Source organism: Thalassophryne amazonica, chromosome 2, assembly GCF_902500255.1.
Source record: "Thalassophryne amazonica chromosome 2, fThaAma1.1, whole genome shotgun sequence".
Taxonomy (NCBI): domain Eukaryota; kingdom Metazoa; phylum Chordata; class Actinopteri; order Batrachoidiformes; family Batrachoididae; genus Thalassophryne; species Thalassophryne amazonica.
Genome location: NC_047104.1, coordinates 43,512,540 through 43,521,202, shown reverse-complemented (window position 1 = coordinate 43,521,202; position 8,663 = coordinate 43,512,540).

Genomic DNA, 8,663 nt, shown 5'->3' with positions numbered 1-8,663 from the left:
TGACAATGAGGTGCAAACTGGCACTCTCAATGAATGACTTAAGTTTGAGCTGCATCTGATCCATATTGCGGATTTCACAGATATTTGAATGAATGAATGAATTAATTTATTCAGCACACACAGTCCAAAACAACAACAAAAAACTTACAACGAAGAAAGAACCTGGATTAACAATGCATCCGTGTGCCTGAAAGGGTATAGGCAGAAGCAAAGCTTATTAACGCCTACGCTTTTAACCAAAAATAAAATTATCTAGTCCAAAAGAAGTGGGGGGAAGTAAAAAACCCATCTATTACCACTCTCTTTTTCAACCACTTCAATCTCTTCACCTTAAAGGGCACAACCCGAATGCTACCGGACAAATTTACATTTACAAATTTACATTTACAATTGGCAACACACAAAACTCAACCTTCTTTAGCAGATACATATCTTGAAAACATCATGTCTTTATATTGATTTTTAAACTGATATTTGGACATCGTTTGAGTTCCTCCTTCAGGTTATTCTAGGGCCACACATGGAGACACAGAAACCTTTCCTGCTCGTCTGAGCGCCAACAATTTTAAAATGATACAAGTCCTGTAAATTATATTTTTCTTCTCTCTCAGGAAAAAAAAAATTCTTGAATTCTAAAGGTCACTTGTTTATTTTTAACTTTGTACATTAATTGACAGTCTTGAACAAAATCATATCGTGAAGTTTTAATATTTCAGATTTAATGAACAATGGGTTAATGAACAATATTAATGATTTGATATTAACATTTAAAATCCCTTTTGATCTGTATTTAGTATTATGTTTTAGCTTATGAAAAGCCAATTCTACCATGATTTTGACCTTGAAAATTTGGTCCAAGGTAGAAAGTTGTGGAATTGGAAACTAGTGTTGGCGGAGGTTTGCGCTCTACGAGCATGGGGCTGTAGTTGTCGTAAGTGCTTGAGATGACTGAGTGAAAAAAGTCACCTTGTGTGTAAAAATGTTTTTAGTGATATTTGTGCTTTTTCCACAAAACACATATTTCCATTAAGCATACTTTCAGTTCACAACTTGAAATTGTGGAGTTTAGAGGGTCAAGGAAAGATGCCTATTTTCAGCAGTTTATGGATGAAGGGATTTCTGTCATATGATTGAATTGTCAAAAGTGAGTTGAACAGTCAGAGGATGGTCTGCTAAAAAATGTTTTGGAATCACCAAGGCTGTAAAAAGTGAACTTGTTCTTTCTAGGTGAAAAACAAGCCTTATTCACAAAAACAAGAGTTTTAAAGTTTTAACATATATATATATATATATATATATATATATATATATATATATATATCAATGTTGTTCATGGCCCCAATGGAATTCACGTTATCTGCAGTGTTTGGCCTCCCAACTCTACATTGTGCAATCTCTGCTGATGGTTTGTTTTGGGTAACTGTGGATTTAATGTATTGTGTGTTTTATTTAATGACTAGCATATGTTCCCTGGCATAATATGTGGGTGATTCTTAGACTACGGGCACTTATTATGTCCTTTGATCAAATTGTATGAAAAACAGAAAAAAGGGGAAATTTCACACTTTTATAGTTATCTTTACAATGAAAGTGTGTTAAGAAATTTGTTCTAGTAGTCTATGATGACTTTTTCACCTTTTTTCAGCATGATTATATGCAAATATTGCCGTTTTGTGCTTGTCCCACACCCAGACTTTTGATCTTCAATGATAAAATTGAATGGTAAAGAAACGTTTTTTTCTAATGTTTTAAAATATCTCTGAATAAAATATCAGTAAAATAATCAAAACATAATTGGGGTATTCAATGTCATACAACTGTTGTAATTTTTTTTAAACAAAATGTAGTTGTCCCACACTATTGCTGTAATTTCCACCACAACACTGTAATGTCCCTTTAAACAGTTTGTATGAAAGATTGTTTGGCTAGTTTCTATGGAGATAAACAGTGACATCTGAGCACATGTATATAGCGCCAAATCACAACAAACAGTTGCCCCAAGGTGCTTTATATTGTAAGGCATTGGTGTGGTGGAAATTACATTTACAAGGCCAATAGTGCCCGTAGTTAAAGAATCACCCATGTATCTGTGTTGAAAATTTCGTGAGAATCCGTGATTTAGTTTTGACATAATCCTTCAAAGACAATATAAAGTGACACTTGATCCAGAATTCTGACTTGGATCACTTCCAAAATTTATTGGAGTCTTCCATGGCCTATTATCTATCTATGGTGAAAATTTGGTGAGAATCCATGAAGTCGTGTTGACGTAATCCTTGAAAGCTTATATGAAGTGAATCTTGATCCAGAATCCGGATTTGGATCTATGTCACCTCCAAAATTCAGGGGAGTCTTCCGTGTCCTAATATCTATCTGTTGTGCATATTTGGTGTGAATCTGTGAAATAGTTTTGACATAATCCTTCAAAGCCTATAAAAAGTGAAATCTTGATCCAGAATCCCAATTCAGATCCAGATCCGGATCACCTCCAAAATTTATTGGAGTTTTCCATGGTCTAATATCGATCTGTGGTGAAAATTTCGTGAGAATCCATGAAGTCGTGTTGACGTAATCCTTCAAAGCCTATAATTTCAATTCATTTAATCATCTTATAAATGTTGGGGAAAGTGTAGGGACACGGACCCACAACAGGGGGCGCAAATGAACAGTCAATAGATGAGCCAAAAGGTAACAATTTAATGGTGTGAATGTGCACAACGATGATACAGACAATCACAGAATCTGACAGCAGTCAATACACCAAGGTGACGTGTGGGCAGGCTCGAGGATAGAAGATGTCTGTCCTGAGAAGAGCCAGAACCACACGATTTCCACCGCCACAGAACACTGTCACTCCCGGTTGTGTCCGTGGCGGCAGCGCCCTCTCGTGCCTGAAGCCCGCACTTCAGGCAGGGCACCCTCTGGTGGTGGGCCAGCAGTACCTCCTCTTCTGGCGGCCCACACAACAATAAAGTGCCAAATCACAACAAAAGCCACCTCAAAGCGCCGCACACAGAACAGTTCAATATAAAATTTAAAATAAATAAGTAAAAAAAAAAAAATCTAATACATAATTAAAAACACAAGTAAAAGTATAAAACAGATTAAAAAATAAAAGCTATTCATAAGAAAGAGAATAAAAAATAGGTTTTAAGTCTTGACTTAAAAATGTCCACGGACACCGACTGCCTCACGGTCGCAGGAAGACCATTCCACAGAGCGGGTGCACAATAAGAAAAAGCTCTTTGACCCGCTGACTTCTTCACCCTGGGAACACAGAGTTGTCCCGCATATAAAGTAAATCTTGATCCAGAATCCAGATCCAGATCCAGATCACCTCCAAAATTTATTGGAGTCTTCCATGGCGTAATATGTATCTGTGTTGAAAATTTGGTGAGAATCCGTGAAGCAGTTTTGATGTAATTCTTCAAAGCCTATATAAAGTGAATCTTGATCCAGAATTTGGATTCGGATCTGGATCACCTCCAAAATTTATTGGAGTCTTCCCTGTCGTAATATGTATCTGTGCTGAAAATTTGGTGAGAATCCATGAAGCAGTTTTGACGTAATCCTTCAAAGCCTATACAACCCCTGGCAATAATTATGGAATCACCAGCCTCGGAGGATGTTCATTCAGTTGTTTAATTTTGTAGAAAAAAAAGCAGATCACAGACATGACACAAAACTAAAGTCATTTCAAATGGCAACTTTCTGGCTTTAAGGAATACTATAAGAAATCAGGAAAAAAAATTGTGGCAGTCAGTAACGGTTACTTTTTAGACCAAGCAGAGGGGAAGAAAATATGGAATCACTCAATTCTGAGGAAAAAATTATGGAATCACTCTGTAAATTTTCATCCCCAAAACTAACACCTGCATCAAATCAGATCTGCTTGTTAGTCTGCATCTAAAAAGGAGTGATCACACCTTGGAGAGCTGTTGCACCAAGTGGACTGACATGAATCATGGCTCCAACACGAGAGATGTCAATTGAAACAAAGGAGAGGATTATCAAACTCTTAAAAGAGGGTAAATCATCACGCAATGTTGCAAAAGATGTTGGTTGTTCACAGTCAGCTGTGTCTAAACTCTGGACCAAATACAAAAAACATGGGAAGGTTGTTAAAGGCAAACATACTGGTAGACCAAGGAAGACATCAAAGCGTCAAGACAGAAAACTTAAAGCAATATGTCTCAAAAATCGAAAATGCACAACAAAACAAATGAGGAATGAATGGGAGGAAACTGGAGTCAACGTCTGTGACCGAACTGTAAGAAACCGCCTAAAGGAAATGGGATTTACATACAGAAAAGCTAAACGAAAGCCATCATTAACACCTAAACAGAAAAAACAAGGTTACAATGGGCTAAGGAAAAGCAATCGTGGACTGTGGATGACTGGATGAAAGTCATATTCAGTGATGAATCTCGAATCTGCATTGGGCAAGGTGATGATGCTGGAACTTTTGTTTGGTGCCGTTCCAATGAGATTTATAAAGATGACTGCCTGAAGAAAACATGTAAATTTCCACAGTCATTGATGATATGGGGCTGCATGTCAGGTAAAGGCACTGGGGAGATGGCTGTCATTACATCATCAATAAATGCACAAGTTTACGTTGATATTTTGGACACTTTTCTTATCCCATCAATTGAAAGGATGTTTGGGGATGATGAAATCATTTTTCAAGACGATAATGCATCTTGCCATAGAGCAAAAACTGTGAAAACATTCCTTGCAAAAAGACACATACGGTCAATGTCATGGCCTGCAAATAGTCCGGATCTCAATCCAATTGAAAATCTTTAGTGGAAGTTGAAGAAAATGGTCCATGACAAGGCTCCAACCTGCAAAGCTGATCTGGCAACAGCAATCAGAGAAAGTTGGAGCCAGATTGATGAAGAGTACTGTTTGTCACTCATTAAGTCCATGCCTCAGAGACTGCAAGCTGTTATAAAAGCCAGAGGTGGTGCAACAAAATACTAGTGATGTGTTGGAGCGTTCTTTTGTTTTTCATGATTCCATAATTTTTTCCTCAGAATTGAGTGATTCCATATTTTTTTCCCTCTGCTTGGTCTAAAAAAGTAACCGTTACTGACTGCCACAATTTTTTTTTCCTGATTTCTTATAGTGTTTCTTAAAGCCAGAAAGTTGCCATTTGAAATGACTTTAGTTTTGTGTCATGTCTGTGATCTGCTTTTTTTCTACAAAATTAAACAACTGAATGAACATCCTCCGAGGCCGGTGATTCCATAATTATTGCCTGGGGTTGTATAAGGTTGACTCTAATTGCCACAAAGGGGAAAAAGCAAAAAAGGAAGAAAAAAACCACACTGAGTCTTGGGAACAGATGGAGGTTTTTGGTGAAGAGCTTTTCATCTAAAGGACAAAACCACAACAGTGTGCTTCCCCTGGGCTGTCAAAAACTGAGTGGCACTGCATTACATGGATGGTATGCAAATAATGAATGTTTATGACTTCAATGGTACGAATATTTCATGAGGTAAAAGCTGGAACATACCGTTTAATGAGGTGAAGTCAAGTTGAATGGTATGTTCCAGCTTTCACCGAATTAAATATACGTTCCATTGAAAGAATGTAAAAACATTTATTATTTGTTTTATATAATGGCTAAAATTGATCCTTGTCATTCGATATTTTATTAATTTATAAACAACAGAAAAGGGACTTACATTTTGGTGTTCCACTGATACTAAAGTCCAAATTGTGACATGTAGTCCGGTGACTTCTGTGTTGAGAAAGTGAATGCAACGGACCCACATTAGGGGGCGTAAATGAGCGGTCAATAGGTTTACAAATAAATCATAATTTATTATGCAAAAAGTGCAACACGGTTCCAAATATGCAAAGTCCAATTCAGTACAAAACGATGACACGTGGGCAGGCCCGAGTGTAAGAAACGCCTATCCAGAGAAGAGCTGGGACCCACGTAGTTCCACCGCCAGCCGGAGGTCTGCAACACACCAGAATCGCCAAGACCTGAAACCCCAGGTGGCCACCGTTCCAGGCTGTCAGATTGATACTGCTGGCAGGAGCAGAAACAGATTAGATTGGGTGTGTGTACACCCAGCAAACAGTAAACACAGAAGTCCTCCAGAAGGAAGAAAATTCAAAAACTCCCAGAGTGCAGAGGAAAACTGAGAATGTGCAGTGCCAGTTGTAATACTTAGAAATTAGGGAAGTGAGGAGTGGAAACACCAGCTCCTCCAAACTTCCACAAACCCAGCTCCAAGCTGCAAGCATACAAAGGTCATGACTGCAAAGACTTCAATAACGATGAATATATATATATATATATATATAAAATTTCAACTTGTAATTTCGCCAAAATATGTAATTGCCTTTAATGTTGCTATCAGGACAGTCATTTCTAAAATATGAATTTGAGCACAATAAGTGGAGAGCTTCTACCTGTGCAAATGTCTTTTGACTTTGATTTTGTGGACATTTTTAATGATCCGTTCATTTATTGTTAAAATATAAAATGAAACAGCTTTTTATAAAATAATTAAATAGTTGCTGTTCAAAGAGCCTTTATTTAGAAGCAGGTGATGTTCTGCTGGATTCTCTGGACCAGATGAAGGTCTCTTCTGCAGGTTTGAACTCTGGTGGTGTTGCTGAAAAGCAGATATGTTTTCTTTCGACTGGACTTCGTGGTGTTCAGCTCATCAATGGAAGTTTGGTTGTCTGCACAGTAAATGTTCCTGATTGGGACAAATAAAAATATTTCTTTAAATATAAAGAAACACTAAACAGTTCATATATAAAAAAGGGGAAAAAACGGGGGAAAAAAAAACGATGGAAAAAACGCCCGAAAAAATAAGTTATTTAAAGTTGAGCTTTTGTGGTGTCTGAAAAAAGCTGTAGCTTTATTTGGTAAAAAATAAAAAGACTGAACCATTTAGAAATTAAAGTGTTCACTCAGATCAACTGTGCTAAAAGGCTATGCTAACGTTAGCCGATCATTAAACCTTCAAAGTTGTTAAGTAAACGCCACGTTTTATTTTTACATTATTCTCACCTTGATAAAGCTGCAGAACTAAACTCCGTTGGGCAAACTGGGACTTCGCATATATCCAAAAAGTGGAAGATCCATCACCCCGGCTGCCTGCCTCGGTCTGCCCAGTGATGATGCCTGAAGGCCGGCTTCTCCGTGCGGTTTGATCCGCTGTCGCGGTTCGATCGTCGGTCCTCCTTGTCAGTCCTCCTCGTCCATCCTCCTCCTCGGTCAGCGTCACTCCGAAAAGTGGCTGACAAAAAAAGCTTCTCCCAGCAGGGTGATGGGAGAATCGTTCTACTGCTGTTTTTTAAAGCTTTTTTTGTGGTTCAGGCGACCCAAATTCAAGATGGCGATCGCTGGACTTTTTCAAATTGTAGAAACAGCCAGAGTGTGACGTGACAATCTCCGCCCCCCACTTTTTAAAATTTTTTTTATTTATTTTTTTCCCGCTTCCAAAGCGACACGTCTGACGTCATCCGACGGATTCAACGGATCCCGATCCGTTGATGCATTGGCCTGACGGATTCAGTGTGAAAGGCCCTTAATGGTGCGCCCCTGGTGGTGCCAAAAAAGGCGCCAGCATGGCAGGGCGCCATCTGGTGGTGTGCCAGCAGTACCTCCTCTTCAGCGGCTGTATAATAAAAATGTTATTGTGCTGTTTTGCACCTGTCTTAAAGTAACCCTGAGAATGTATTTGTTATTTAATTTTGTTTTAGCACTCTGGGGTCAGTCTGAACTGGGAGCGAAGAGCTGGATGTACTTGTTATTATTACACTGATAGCACGACTTTGTTTTTTGTAGCCACTAACGACTGGGAGTGAAGCATGCTGGGATCATTCGGAACTGGGAGCGAAGAGCTGCTTTTATTATGTCTTTGTAAGAGAGAGAAAATAACTTTCAGATGCCTGTTGATTAAAGAAATTATGTGCGCCAGGGAGGTTGAGTTGGCCACTCACCCTCCCTTCGCGGACACACTAGAAAAAAGGGAGTAGAACCATGCTTCAACAGAGTCTGCTGCGGGTTAACGTACGAACGCCCAGCCGGTTGACAGGCGCACTCTGCTGAAGGTGTTGGCTCTCCACCTTAAAGGCGTCACGGTAAGAGAAAAATGCGCTGCAACCACTTGTGTTTGATGTAACTGCTTTTGTGGGGAATAAATATACGCCTTTTATTCTAGCAAAATGCAGTCTGTGTGATCATTTCTGTGTGCCGATCTGACCGAACCTTGTGTTTCAAAACATTTTTGGCGTTGTCGGCAGGATACGGTTATGCTCAGACTACACACAGAAATGTCTTGCTTTAGATTGGGAAAGAGAGATGCGGAGGTGGCATCTCAGCAGGAAGAAGTGGTCCCGGGGTGGGATGGGATCACTTTTAAGGAAATAGGCCAGCTTCTACGGCGACGTGGGGGACGCCCTGGGCCGTGGACTGGAGCGATTCCCACCGCGACTCCGCCAGTTTTATGTGAAATGTTAAAACGGGTGGAGGTTAAAGAGAAAGCTCCGTTGGGAGGTATTCATGAAATGATGTGGATTTGTGCAGAAGCCTGGAAAGAGCGGGTTTTAACTTTAGATACAGTCCGCTCATCAGAATGTGCTAAATCACAAAAGGTGACAAGATTAGAACAACAAGTGAAGCAATT